This window comes from Lampris incognitus, unplaced genomic scaffold, assembly GCF_029633865.1.
Source record: "Lampris incognitus isolate fLamInc1 unplaced genomic scaffold, fLamInc1.hap2 scaffold_391, whole genome shotgun sequence".
In the NCBI taxonomy this organism is placed as follows: Eukaryota; Metazoa; Chordata; class Actinopteri; order Lampriformes; family Lampridae; genus Lampris; species Lampris incognitus.
This window is the reverse complement of record NW_026611350.1, coordinates 1-16,017: the sequence shown is the minus strand read 5'-3', so window position 1 is coordinate 16,017 and position 16,017 is coordinate 1.

Genomic DNA, 16,017 nt, shown 5'->3' with positions numbered 1-16,017 from the left:
TGTTTTAATAGTTAAAAATATAAATAATAAATATATAAACAAATACATAAATGATATGAATAATGAATAATTAAAAAATAAAAATAGTTTTAATGGTTTAATAGTTTTAATAGTCTAAATTGTTTTGGTTTAGTCTACTTGCTGAATTTTTATCAGTTTGGGGCTGCTTCATTGCTTGATTTTAACAAGGTGGTACAGTAACTGAGGGGGGGGTGTAGAACATGTGTAATTTTATCTGCGTTGCTGAAGGTCAGAACTTGATCTAATTCTGGAGCTGTTCCTCAGTTGGTAAAAACACGGCTGGACTACTTTTTTTCCCCATGTTGCTCCAGGTTTAGATTACAATCCAGAAAACACTCATGTTTTTTTGTAGCTGACTTTATGTTGGGAGTGACGGGCCAAGAAGTGGTTGTATTTGTTTTGAGATGTGTTCAGGGTCAATGATGAGAACTTCTGTCTTGCCAGAATTAAATTTTAAGACATTTTGGGACATCCAGCTATTTATGTCACATAGGCAGCTATGTAGTGAAGCTAGTTTGCTGGTGTCTAGAGGTTTAAATGACAGGTACAGCTATGTATCATCCACGTAGCTATGGAAAGGGATGTTGTGGTGATGTTCACAGATGTTACAGACCACTGATTATATGGTAAATTCAGGGTAAATTCATGTGGAGATAGTAGCCTACTCAACATTTTCCTCCATACTTCCGGTTTTAAATTTGTGCCAGCCAAGATACCACTTAAATAAGATGTTTAAATTGTGTAAATTAAACATAGGTGTAAAGCATTGCAATGAAAATACTTGATAGAAATTACTTTGAAATATTCTGGTGTAAACAGAAAAGTTTCAGTTAATCTGTGTGTGGCTGAATGAAAAAAGTTGGGATACATTCGTGGGTGCCAGAATCGACTTGAACATTACTTAACATTATTTAAGTGCACCGGGGCAAGGAAGACATTCCCAGACATATGTTCTCATTATTACCAGTAATCAGGTACAGAATAAAATGACCTGAAATCAGTTTCCTGCTTTTAAAACTAATCAATACTACTGATATTTCGTGAATCATTGTGTCATATGCACACTATCAGAGGGGTCCACAGTAAAGTTTGGCATCCTAGTAGAAACATTCCATTTACACCCACGTTCAAGTCACTGGACCATGTCTCATACCACTGTTTATGTATTTCCTACAAAGGAGGACGTATATTGAAATTTTTTAAGCAATAATTGGTTTTCTTGTTTGAAGCAGGTGCAAATTAATTTCATCATTAGTGAGTAAGGCTATCTACTGTTTACAGTATACTTTACAAAGGGCCAGGCGAGGAGGCCTCAGCGCATGTGTTGGGACTTTGGCTTGGTTAATACCATATTATGGGACTTTGAGGCACCTTGCTGTTCTTTCCCAGTATATGAATAGTGAACGGTGGTCAGCACCATACAGACTTTACTGTCAAAATGCTGTTTTTAGCACTTTTGCTGGACGCCTGAATCCCACTTTTAAACTTACAAGCCTTCCCCCTACACCTGTGGTATTCAACTACTGTATGTGCCATGAATGGCCAAGTGCATACGGCGAGTTTTATCTAAAACCAAACACTACCCCAGCTGATTGTACTGGCCAGCACACCTTCAACCAGACAGGGGAGCACTGATCAATAAAATCAGCTGATGTAATTTCAGGTTGGGATAAAAAAAAAAAAACCCTAAAAAGACATGGCCACCCATGGCACATGGTTAAATATCACTGCTCCAGGCTCTTTCTGCCCCCCGCCTTGCCCTAGCCTCCCTAAAACCTTGTAGTCGTTCTGTATTCAGTCCCTCAGGCCCTGGCTACTACTGGTTTGCTATTCTGCCAGGCAGGCATTTGTATTCACTTATTGTGCCAGGTATGAAGACTCCATAATTAGGTGGCTGGATACCTGACAGAATGAAAGAAAAAAAAAACCCAAAAAAACCCCCCAGCAGTGCTCGGGGTCCCGATGGCTGGAGTTGGGAACCACTGGCCAAGTCCAACTGGGTTGGACAACCTCTCAGCCCCCCAGTGCTTTTCAGTCCATATTAACCTTTACATTCACCTTTTGCTGTGTTTCATTGTCATCCTTTACTGACGACATCCCTGTGTTCTTGTCTTTCAGCTGCAGAAAAGTAATTGTTGATACAGCTCAGTGTTATCCCCAAACCAAAGGCCTTCATTTTTAATTCAGCGTTTTTCCAGCTTCTCATTGTAAACTGAGAACCAGGGCCACTCAGTCAGGTCCTCGGGGATTTATCAGTGAGATTTCATGTTCCCAGTGGAGTGCAATAAAACACACAATTACCAGAGCGTGTTAGCTTTCTAGTTAGAAAACTCTATAATAATGTATGGCTGGCAGTCTGTTTGTAATCACTGACATGTGTGAGGCGAGGATGAAGAGGAACCCAGTATGCGAAGTCTCCAGAAAATGTTCAGGTGCAAGACAAAACTAGGTTGAAGGAGTAAAGTCTGCACACTAAATTGCTCCCAAAAGCTGTTTTAGTCAGCAGCATTTCCATCAGTTAGATCTTCCGCAGGAAGATACGAGTGGGTGAAACAGGCGTTACTTGTAGGGGCAGTTATCAGTTTAACAGACCAATCACCACAACATGGCGCTCAAAAGAATGCGCACAGTCATTCTGAAGAAGTAAAGAAGATAAGGAAGCTAATAGCCACAACAGTACTTATACTGAAAATATAAACATACATATATATATATAAATATACAAGGTACTGCGAAAACATGCAGCAAAAACTGTAATAAAAAAAAAAAACAACAATAATAGGCAAAGGCCCAAAAGGCAAAATATCTCAAAAAGAAAAAAAAATCCGGAAACCGTCAATGGTGTTGATAAAAGTGCTCAACAAACGGGCACCGGAATATTAAGATCGATGTGGGGGAAAAAAACTTTAATACATAGCAGTATTAAAGTTTCTGCTATGTATTACAGTTTTTTCCAACGCACGCGCTTCCGATGACCTCACGGTCTCACCGTCCCACTTCTGACACCAATGTAGCGAATTCGGGGGGCAGTCCGGGAGACGGTCACCACAGCCGGGACGCGAACCCGTATCCGCAAGCGACAACGTTAACCAGCCGACTGAAGGGTCCGACCCGATTCATCCGTGGTCGTTACTATATATATATATATATATATATATATATATATATATATATATATATATATATATATATATACGTGTGTGTGTGTGTGCGTGCGTGTGTGTATTCTGTCTCATAAAGAATTTACTTTACTCACTGAATTATCTATCTATCTATCTATCTATCTATCTATCTATCTATCTATCTATCTATCTCATGAAATGAAACAAAATACTGTTTCCCCCAGCCCACAGCGGTGCAACACAAAGACAAAACACATATCCAATAACTACAACAACACACATATCCAAACTAACACACATATCCGAACTAACACATGTATCCAAACTAACACATGTATCCGAACTAACACATGTATCCAAACTAACACACATATCCGAACTAACACATGTATCCAAACTAACACACATATCCGAACTAACACATGTATCCGAACTAACACATGTATCCGAACTAACACACATATCCGAACTAACACATGTATCCAAACTAACACATGTATCCGAACTAACACATGTATCCGAACTAAGAAAAAAATCACTGTCCAATGCGACGAACATGCCACCGGTATGCATGGGCTAGCAGTTAGCTTAGCTTGCCCCGCTACCGCGGCCTGTTCGACCGCCTTCTGCGTTTCCTCTTCGGACACATGTCTGGGCAGGGACCGTGGTTCTTGGGCCTACTGGACGCGGGAGACCAGGCTCCCTCAGCCGGTCCAACGCGAGCTCTCCCAGCCACACACCCTCGACACACACCTCCCCGCACTCCACACGACGACACCAAAAACAACACAGTCAACGCCAGGCGGTGTTACCTCCTCGGTGTTACCTCCTCGGTGTTACCTCCTCGGGCGCAGCGCCAGGCAGGGCCGTGGTCCCGGGGCCCACAGGATGCAACAGACCTGTTGTGACTTCTCTTATGTACACTATTGTAGTGTTACTATTCGTGGGTTACTAACTTAATCACTATTATATATAAGTACACGGAGACGAGGATGCGGCACAAGTCTGATCTTTACTGACGGAGACGTCACACACTACTAGGCTCGACCAGTGTATTACAGAACTCAGTAGTGGTGACAGTCCAACACAATCGAGCACCGAGTGCTCGATCCAATACACCACAAGACCAAGCTCCCCGAGCCGATCCAGCGCCAGCTCTCCCAGCCACCAAACGAAGACAAAACTCAGACGCAGGCGTGGACAAAGACACTGCGTGGACGGTAATGTGAATTCGGGCCACCATCTTCCCACACCGGTGCTGCGTCAGACATGCGGCGCACGTTAGACAGTACAGCATGGCTGCGTTTACAACACCAACTCACGTATATGCTGCCATATATCCGATAATATTAACCCCGAATGAAAACGAAGAAAATTACAACAAACTGCTTACTTCTAATGTAGTCTGGCGCATCCGACGGCTGACTTCCGTTTGCTGCGAAGCTTCCGCTTCCGCTGGGGAAGGGCTAAAAATAGCTCATGGACGCTGCCCAATTCGCGCCGCCTTCTTCCCACATGATTCCCACAGCGTGATTTTTTTTCGTACCCGTTTTCCGGGAACTCTGCCTCTGGTTGGCTAGTACTCGTTGAGAGAGCGTTCACCTAGATTCCGGGATGACCCGCCCCTAACTCTATCTCTGATTGGCTAACCCTATCCCTAACCCCACCCTAACCCTAACCTTAACCAACCTAATCAACGGAGGAAACGAGTACTAGCCAATCAGAGGCAGAGTTCCCGGAAAACGGGTACGAAAAAAAATCACGCATTCCCACATGATACATGTCGGGGTTTTTTCCCTCAAATATTAGCCCTAATCTAGGTAATACTCCCTTTCTAATGTTATTTAATGTTATTTGACTGTACCCAGCACTTGCACAGCATAATGACATGTTTGCCAGTTTAAAAAAAAAAGATTCTCTGAGAGTCATAACATCAGTCATTTCGTCTGTCCTAGTCTGGTCACTCTCTCCATGCAGAGATCATTAATTGCCACATTTCATCATTAATAAGGATACGAAAACTGTCCTGTCTGAGGTAGACGGTCTCAATAGGTGTCACTGTGCTTTGTGAGATGAGTAACTGGAGCGCTCCGGGACCGGTCAAAGGTCAGCCCGCTGTGGTCTCATAAAGGGTGGAGCGCCACAGCCAGAGAGTGATTTGTTACATCCCCAACATGAAAGCCTCCGTCGCAGTGGCTGCCTGACTCTCAGCGAGATGACAGCGGGATTTCAGGAGGCAGAGTTATTTGTCACAAAACAAATTGTTACAAATCTGTGGGACAAATATAGAATAGCGCATCCGCCGTGTTTTAATCTCTCATTTTTCTGTCTTTTGTTTCGATAATCGAAATGAATAAATGAATGGGGACCATGGTATGTTTCATTCTTAATGAAGCGTGTAGCGAATGAATATTTCAGACACCTGCTGTGTGTCTTTGGTGGGATCTGACTGGGGACCCAATCCCAGCCTGGGATGTATGAATGTTGGATTAAACATTCATCAAATGCTGTCACAAAAACTTTATCCACTCCTGTCAGCCTCATATAAAGGGAGAGAAAGACGGGCCACATGGGCCAGAGGAGCCCAGCGATGGGTTTCTCCGTATTCGTCGTTATTCGGGCGGCACTGGCCTCATTCGGGCTGCTCCGCAGTCGTGTGTGACGGCATGGGTTATGTAGCACGGGTTCGTGGATGTGAACGGGGTCACCCGAGGTCAATCCACTGCATCTCCGATATCCACCTGCTGTCTTGTTATTGCCTGCAGCTTCTTCGCCAGCCTCCGCAGCCCTCGGTAGGCCGCGTCCTCGGCTGTTTACTCGCGTTGCGTGTCGGTGGAGCTGGATCCATGTATCTTTGTGAGGGAGCCCGCAGGGAGGTTTTGATGCATGGTTCATCATACATGTTTTAATCATTCAGTCTCTCAGACACCTCCCAGGAGAGAGCTGCTGCAGCACATTACCGAGTACACGCAATTAGTGATATAATCATGATGATGATAATGAAATGTATTTAGAGCATATCAGCGTGGTTCACCCGGCTCAGGAGACATTAGCAGGACTGCAGCCGTGAAAAAGCTTCATTGCTCGGGATCCTGGCACTCTCCCTCAGGAGGCCGGCGGAGCCCAGCGTGTTGCCACGTCAGAGATTAGCAGTCATAGCAGTGGACTCGGCGCTCCTCGTGTGCTGTCAACTGCGAAAGCCTCACCTGACAGGTGTTGCTCTCAATCAGTGCTCCTCTGTCCCCACCCCACCCCATCCCCCCGCCGCCCCCGCCCTGTCCTTGAGCTGGGAAAGGGACCAGGCAATCCCCCCCCCCCACACACACACACACACACCCTCCCTGACATCCTCTAATGCCAGCAATGCCCTGAGACATGGTGGGCTTCCTATACCGGTAAATCCACTGCAAAGCCCCTGTCTGAGAAAACCCAATGATAGCAGATCAGTGGGACACGCCACACAGCCCTTTCATTCGGCGCCCTTCGCGATGTTCAGTTGGCCTTACGAAAGGTCAAGGTGACGGGATGCCACGATCGGAGGGAGGGCCTCAGCAGCGTGCGTAACTGTTTTAAAAAACGGTGGCCCTGAAGGAAACAAATCATCACTGGATCATCACAAGAGCAAACTGGAGGACAGAGGAATGACATGGACTCAGAGACGACGTTAGCATTTTTGGCAGTGCGCCGGTAAACATCAGGAATCAGGAACATATCGTTTTCCCCAGCCCACAGCAGTGCAACACAAAAACAAAAACACATATCCAAACTACAAGAACACATACCCAACGTATCCACACAAAAAAATGTAAAAACATTTTCACTGTTCAAGAGAGCGAACGCCAGGACGACTGTTGGAACTGCTGGTCTGCACGGGCTAGCAGGTAGCTTAGCCTTCTGTCAGACCGCCCTCATTGTTTCCTCCTCGGGCTTAGCTCTGGGCAGTGCCGTGGTCCTTGGGCCCACCAGACACAGGAGACCAAGTTCCCCCGTGTTGTTATGAATCCCACAGAACTTCTAGGCAAGACACACCCCGCGTAGCATCCAGGCGCTAGGATTCTAGGAAGACCCGCCCCTACTCGCCTCGGATTAGCTAGCCTTAACCCTAACCCCGCCCTAACCCTTAACCAACCCAACCAACGGAGGTAACGAGTACTGGCCAATGGCGGTTCTCGACCATTTCAATTGAGGGGGGGGGGCAGGCTGGGGCCAGATGCGATTTTAGGGGTACCAAATATATAAAGCACAACTGTTACATACCACCACCACCCCCGTAGGTTTGGTTTGCCACAGTTAGGGGTCCATCGCCTAAATGGTTCGCCTATGCAACATGATTTATTTTCTGGTTCCACATTTATTATTTTTTTCTGCCTTATGAAAATATTCGCCACAGTTAGGCGGGCCAGAGGGGGGTCCAGGCTTAATATTACAGGGGCACTGCCCCCCCTGCCCCCCCTTAGAACTGCCACTGGTACTGGCCAATCTGGCCAATCCTAGCGCTTGAATGCTACTCAGGGCGTGTCTTGCCCAGAAGTGCCGTGGGATTCATAATAACACGGCTCCCCCAGCCGATTCAATGCTACCTCTCCCAGCCAGACACCCTCGAAACACCTCCCCGCACTCCACACGACGACACCAAAAACACTGTCAACGCCAGGCAATGCCACCGCCTGACCACCCTGGTCTGGTCTGCATGGGCTAGCAGTTAGCTTAGCCTGCCCCGCTTCCACGTCCTGTCAGACCGTCTTTGGTGTTTCCTCTTCGAGTGCAGCTCCGGGCAGAGCAGTGGTCCCTGGGCCCACAGGACGCAGCCGACCGAGCTCTCCCAGCCGACCCAGCGCATGGACGGTAGTGGGTGAGGCCGCCGCAAGTGTAAATTCGCGCCGCCATCTTCCCGCACCGGAGGCGGTTCATTCACACTTGTTTTGTATCTTGAACATATGCAGCTTTCAAAATGGTGGTGCCTTCTTCACCAAGTCTCCTTTCAGGGCTCGATGTTGGGATGTGGTCTTTTCTGAGGCCTCAAATGCAGAATTTTCTGTCGGTTGTCCTGATTGAAACCAGTAAGCATAAAGGTTTCTGTAAAACCTTATGCTAGTCTCTTACTGCGGCTACATCAGATCTATGGCGACAATAGTGACGGCTTTACCAACAATTACATGTTTGACTTGCTCATTTCAGGACTTGTAGTGAATATCATTTATTCATTTTTTTCTCGTTTTGGGATGTCATTGCTACAACATTGACTGCCTCGGGATTTTATTCATTTATCTATTTAGAATAATAAAACTAAAACTCCCTCTGGGCAAATTGGTTTACCTCACCAGAGGGTAATGGGATACAGCGCCAGGAGAGAAAAAATAGCGTATGAAAATAAATGTGAGTAGAACCAGAACAAATGGGACAATATTGATTGCGTTTTACTTAATGAAGCTTATTTCTAAAACATTTTAGCCGGTGGGCCCTGTGATGGACTGGCGGCCTGTCCAGGGTGTCTCCCCGCCTGCCTCCCAGTGAATACTGGGCTAGGCTCCAGCATCCCCGCGACCCTGACAGCAGGATAAGCGGTTAGGATAATGGATGGATGGATGGATGGATTTTAGCCGGTGCTGTGATTTATTCTCCGCAGTTGATCTTTCTCCGGAGGGTTTATTCATTCACTGTGTTTTTCTCAGTGAACAGTCGCCTCATCAGTCAGTCAGGGTCACTCAGGTTTGCTGTGCAGTTCATCTCTTTCCTCTCTGCTTGTGATGCTGTTTTACTTATTCTGACAAACATATTTTGCTGAAATTGGAGGTTGTTGTTTTTTTTATATTACAATGTTTGCTGTCTTTATCAGTCTGCCATGGGCTGCTCACCATTTACTATCATACAAAAAAGTTTTTAAAAAAATATGAATGAACAAATGAAATGAGGAAAAAAAAAGAAAAATGTCAAATGGTAAACAAAACAACAGCTGACATTTAAAGACTATTTCATATGAAATGACAAATGCTTTGGGTGACTCGTTATATTCCAAGCAGCTATTTCCATTCCCCAGCTGTTGGATCTATAGTCATTGTAATTGTAATTCATGGTAATAGACTTTAGTTTGGTACTATTAGTGATGATTTACTACCCACTGGTGTGTAGACAACATGACTCGACCCACTAGGCATAGGAACATAATTTTAAACAATTGAGACTATTTTATTATTCAAATATATACATAAATATATATAAATGTAATATGTAAATATAATGTTTATATATGCATATCTATGCTATATAAATGTATTGCATTGTAATTATTATTATATGATTATGATTATTATTAAATTCTTTCAGTTTTGAGATCAATTCAAAATAGTACGAAATAATGAAAACCTGTGTTTATATATCATTTATCTGTTTGTTTCAATGCAGTTTGATGAAAAATGACATTCACAAACGGGGCTTAGTCCAGTAAATCCCTCATCTGAAATATAACCTTTACCTCCTGAATATTGTGTGAGAACCTTTCTTTGCTGTATGACAAATACCCCTACAAGAGTTGTACAGATTTGGTAGTTAAACTGAATATTTGTTAAGTTGACAAAATCTAACAGTTGACGCAAAATATGTTCCGTCACTGCCAACTCTTCCCTGTAGCTTATTAGAGGAAACATGGAAATTGATTGGGTTGAACTTCCTGGGAGACAAAAACAAGCCATTCTATTTATTCACCGTGATAATGGCTGAATTATTCATCCTGTGTAATGATTAATTAAAAAAAGGCCTCTGGTCCTGTGGCAGGTACAGGCTGCTGAGGTGCACGCTGACATTCCCATGTGATGAGCTGAGCCTCTCTCTCTCTCCCTCTCTCTCTCTCTCTCTCTCTCTCTCTCTCTCTCTCTCTCTCTCTCTCTCCCTCTCTCTCTCTCTCTCTCTCTCTCTCTCTCTCTCCCTCGCTCTCTCTCTCCCTCTCTCTCTCCCTCTCTCTCTCTCTCTCTCTCCCTCTCTCTCTCTCTCTCTCTCTCTCTCTCTCTCTCTCTCTCTCTCTCTCCCTTATGCCTGCCCTCCCTGTTCTACTCGCTCTCCTTTTCTACCCGTGCATGTCTTCAGGAAGGTGCCCTGCCAGTTGTACATGCCTCTGCACCCATTATTTTAACCCATTTGCCATTCACAAGTACATGAGGTGAAAGAGTACAGCTCAGCTGCCCAACCTGGTTATGTCGGAAATCGACCTGGGTCAAGTGGGATTTGCAAACACTTCCTACATTTTCTATTTAGGCTGTTCAGGCAGCAAATTGGGGAGAAAATGCGATCAGTGTTTTTGAAACTTCATTATATTGCTATGCGTTTGAATAATCCTAATTTTGCCAACATCACCTAGGCACTAACACTAAAGCACACGTGAGAGCCAATGTAAAGATGGGTAATTTGTTGTGGCATGACAGGAACTCCTACGCGCGTCATTTTGTGACAGGCTAGCCTTCTCAGGCTGTGAAATTGCTATTGGTGACGGGGGACATTTGATTGATGATATTTACCGTAAGCAAGCACATGCTGATCAGTACTTAAGGTTTGACTCTCATCATCCACTGGAGTACAGACCAGGAGTCATCAGGACGTGGTACCACCGAGCTGACATCATCGGCGGTCACACGGGGTCGAGTATGACCGTCCTCCCTCTGGGTCCTCAGCTCATCCTGGTGCCGTATAATGGGAGGATGCCTGCATGTGACAGCTTTTTAGGTGGAGTGGCTGGTCCTCGGCAGGGGGTGGCCAGAGTCCAATGGCACAGAGAACCAAGATGATTGGGGACCACCCTCTGTTGCAGCTCTCATCCACCTTCACTAGTGTTGTGACCTGCAGACATCTTCCGCCAGTTCCACCGTTGAGGTCTTTGTTGGATCACGCTTCATCTAGAACCTCCCTCTTGACCTATCTGCCTTGGGTGACCCTACCAGGAGCCAAGCTCCGGACGGCATAGCTCTTGGGATCATTGGTGCACGCAAGCTTCTCAACCACAATATGGCGGTGATCCAGGAGAAGCACTGCAGCTTCCCCTCCAACGGGGAAGGGGAGCAATCCCACATTAAACAGCCCCTGGTTAAGTGTGGTTATCCTGACTGGGTGCTTGTCAAAGCGAGGAAGACGCCCAAACAGTGCACCGGCTGATCGAAGAGAGGAGAAGGACAACAGCTGTCTAAGCATAAACCAGTGGTGATTCCGTATCTGGCAGTAGTGTTGAAACAGTTGAGACGTGTATTTTCCACACATCATGTCTTGGTTGTTTTCAAACCCCAAAACATGCTGTGCTAGAAATGGGTCCAGCCCAAGGATCGGGTCGCCCAGCACAGAGCAATATAGTGTACGCTGTTAAGTTTGGGGACGACTACTGTGACTTGTAAAAAACCAAACAGACGCTGGCCAAGAGGATGGCACAACAGAAGAACCAGCCCGTCAGGCCAGGACTCCACAGTCTACACCCAGTGTAGGCCAGTGGCCACTCTTTCAAGGATGAGGATGTGCACATCCTGGATAGGGAGGAACGCTGGTTTGAACAGGGAGTCAAAGAGGCCATCTATGTGAAGAGGGAACGACAATCCCTGAGGAGGGGGCCTATGAGTACCTCCTGTCACCATCTTACAACGCTGTGATTGCAACCATTCCCCACTCCCCTGTAAATATCACATATCACATGACCTTTGAAACTCTAGTTAATGGTCACGCCTATTTGCATATGAATCCAATCGTTGGTTTCGGTCGTTATGCAACTGTGCTGTTTATAAGGGTGGGGATACCTGCAGTCAGTTGAGACTGAAGAGGTCACTTAGATGGGTGATGCAACGTTTCTCCCTCTAAACGCTGTGAGCCGACTCACCTTTCTGGGAACTTGTCGTTTTGTTCCACCGGCTGTGTCCTTACCTGAGCCCAACCTGGACACTGATCCCCTTTATTGCTCGGTGGGAAAACAATCAGTGTGCTTCATACACTTTTATAAATAAATATAAATAATAATATTTTGAAATGATAATTAAATCAAATAATGATAATAATTAACAAAATTAACAAAAATAAAATTAATTCATAACTGAATTAACTAATTAATTGAATAAATGATCATTTACAAATACATCGTCAGCCCTTGAAAAACCATTCAAATCTTGGGCTCTTAGGAGAGTTAAACCATTGCAAGCTCCTCCATTTTACGATAAAGCAACACTACACGTTGAAAAAGAGAAATCTTGGGTGTCGCGGTCCCAACGCCTGGGTGTTAATATATCAAGATCCTTTTCTATGACCCACAAAGACTTTGAGATGGGGCCAATTACAGATCTGATTTAAAATAGTCTTTAGACTCAGTGATACAGACTTAAGGGGTTATGATAATAATAAAAAAAACAGATCATCATTAATGTTTAAACGTGTACACTACTCTAGCCGCAAGGACACTTCATTATTTTGGGGATGGGGTGGGTGTACAGTGATTCCACAGGTGACACGTGGGGACATTACATGCTTTTAAAGGACACTGCACATTTGTATGGCACTATTCCTCTCACACAGCCACATTTATGAGGGGAGGAATCCACAAACTAGATGTTTGGTACACAACAGGGCCCAAGGCTACCCTACAAATGTATCCAGTATAATGTTTAGTACCTTTATAAAGGGAAATCAGTCCAAATGTTAGGAGGATTCATTTTCTCCTGTTTCCCCCATTGTGTCCAGTGGCTGGTTTTTCTGGATGCTGGTAGCTGGTTGTTGCCTGGCCCAGGTAAGCATCGGCTGTCCCATCCCCGACCCGGCCTTGGCAGCTGGCGGTGGGCAGGGCATGCCCTGTGGCAGTGCAGGGGTGCTCGGGTTCGGCCGATGCTCGCCTCTGTTTGGGCCGTGCTAATGGACAAGGGCTGGCTGCCCATATGGCACTTGTGGGAAAAATGGGGGCTCCGGTGGTTGGCACATGGAGCCACCAGGCAGTCTCCTGTTAGATATTAAACAGGACAGGGCCAGACCCGCGTAATTGCCCCACACCCGCTCAACATTATGGATGTGCTGGCTGATGGGGACGGAGAGTTACCAGAGGCCTCCATCTGTCCTTACCTGCTGTGGGTCTAAGTGTGCAGGTATCTAGCTAGAAAACAATACATCTCTATGCTAACGGGCTAATTGTTTATTAGATTTTCTTTATATTGCAGCTTCCGTTTCATTTAATCTGAGAAGAACCTCCTTTTGTCTTTTTCTTTAATAAAGCCTGGACAGACTACACAGATTTTACAATGCAGAAAGTTGAACCAGTTCCCTTTTACAACCATATCAGACTGTGACGAGACAAGGCACTGCTTCCTGAACGACTGGATCAGATTTAGACCATCTCTCCCATCTTAGAGAGCGCGCACACTCTTCATGTTTTTGTTTTTTGTTTTTGGTCATGTCACACTACACCAGCATGTTAAGACTCATCCAGATTCCAGATGTAAAAAATCAGAAATGTTTGGTATCATCATGACTTCTCCGACTGGTCTGAGGGTCTATCGGGAGACAAGCAATTTAAACCCTAAACCCCCCTGTACGCCACAAAATAACGCCTTGTTTGTCGCGGACCGGTGCAGACTCTCCATGCTCCTTTGAAAATCAGTCCTCATGGCCAAAACCGGGGTTATAATCACCTTTAAGTCGTCTGATGTGTTCCTGTTTTTGTTTTGGTTTTTTTTTAAAAATATAAACAGATTTTATTTTAGTAGCTTTTGCCATCGTTCACATCAGTTATGATATCGTTTTACTTTTAATTGCTTCATTTCGGAGTTTTTTGACTCGGGACCACCGCTGGACACAATTTTACAACAGTATCTTTTTGGGGGGGGGGGGTCCCTTTTTTTCTCCCCAATTGCACTTGGCGAATTACCTCACTTTCCGAGCCGTCCCGGCCTCTGCTCCACCCCCTCTGCCGATCCAGGGAGGGCTGCAGACTACCACATGCCACCTCCGATACATGTGGTGTCGCCAGCCGTTTCTTTTCACCTGACAGTGAGGAGTTCGCCAGGAGGACATCCGGCTTCCCATCCGCAGACACGGCCAATTGTGTCTATAGGGACGCCCGACCAAGCCGGAGGTAACACGGGGATTCGAACCAGCGATCCCTTGTTGGTAGGCAACGGAATAGACCAGTACGCTACCCGGACGCCCATGGCCATATTCTTTTAGCAGTGTGTACAGGACTGTGTCCTGGGCCACACTGAAGGGCAGCCTACTCAGCCGACTTCCTGAGTGTAAGCGGAAGTAAGTACTCATTCGCGCACCAACATCGTTTTTACTTTTAATTGCTTCATTTCGGAGATCTTTGGACTCGGACACCACTGGACCCGATTTTAATACAGTATCTCAGGGGGCGACCAGACACGAGGGTCAGACACGTTTCAACCAATCCAGTCTAACCCAGTTATGTGAACCATGCATGTGGAAATGAAAACGAAAGCGCAAGTTAAAAATTATACCCTTAGATGTCGGATATTATCTGCAGGGATCCGTCATGTTGTTGAGCTACTTCTGCTCAACGTGCAGGAACGGTGAGCCCATACTTGCACCACGGATGCTCGCGACCGTCGATAGATAATAGGTAATATGTGCACGGTCTAACTGAGGCACGAGGTTTTCTGCTGCTGTTGAAAGGACAGGTACAACTGCGACGCCATTGTAAAGCTGTGCTCCCAAAATCTCCAAAATGAAGCTGGCGAGTGAAACTGTGTCATAACCGATACGCAAGACGACACAATCTATACAACGTGAGAGCCAGGCTGTCAAAAAGACGCAATCACCCTTTAACAAGCCAGCAACTCGGAGAATGTCCTTTCGTTGGAGGTCAAGAAAGAAGTCGGTTTGCCAGCATCTACGCGTCTTAGCCCGATGTCCGAGAGCCAGCCAAATAGGCCCGAATGTAGGCAATGAGATGGACAGGGGGAGAGCGGGAGCCCACCAGCCCTCCCTGGCACAGGACCTATCTGGCTCCTCTCTGAGCTGCATGGGACAGGGGGAAAGGAGAGGGAAGAGGAAGGGAGGAAGAGTATGTTGGATGGGCCCGCAGTACATTGCTGAGCGAATGAGATAATGCTTACCCTCTCCAAAAACTGCGCACCCCTTGCTGACTGTACCACACAGGCTGAATGCAAACGGAGCTAAAATTACCACTTCGGGGTGACACGGGCAATTTGTAGCGGAGACCTGAAAAGGGAGGTATACTGAGGGTAATCACGGCCAGTGGAAAAATACTGTTTGACGCTGCCCTGCCCTGTTTCCTGCTAATGCTCATTAAAAAAGAGAGAGCAGACTTTTAAACAGGTCACTCTCACTAGCCCTCCCTTCCCGTCTCATCCCACCTCCTCCTCCTCCTCTCTCCTCTCCTCCTTCTTAACCTGTCTCCTTCCTACTTTCTTCCTACTTTTCTTCCGCCCCTCCATGCCCGGAACAAAAGCCACCTCCTCCTCCACCGCCACCACTACTGACCGCCCCCGCCCCCGCCCCCCGCTTTTCCATTTTATTGGTGACAGCTGCCGCGAAACAAACGCGCGGAGTGAGAGAAATGACGTGTCAGTAGAAGGTCCTTTAGCCCGCGCGGCTAATCTGTCACGCGCCGCTTGTTGTTTACTGCTTCCTCCCGCTCACCGACTGGCCGGCGGCGCGCGCCGCACAGTAATGGCGACAGATGCTGACCCGCGGAAGTGTGAATCTTGCCGATTTCTCCCTGCTGTCAACCTGTAAATTACAGCTATCGGAGTAATTAGACCCGATAAACCCTTCCAAGCTTCACCCTCCCCCCCCCCTTGCCGCAAACAAACACACACACACACACACACACACACACACCACATGCCAAGCACAAACCACACACAGTTTTGCCTGATAGTGACCTAAC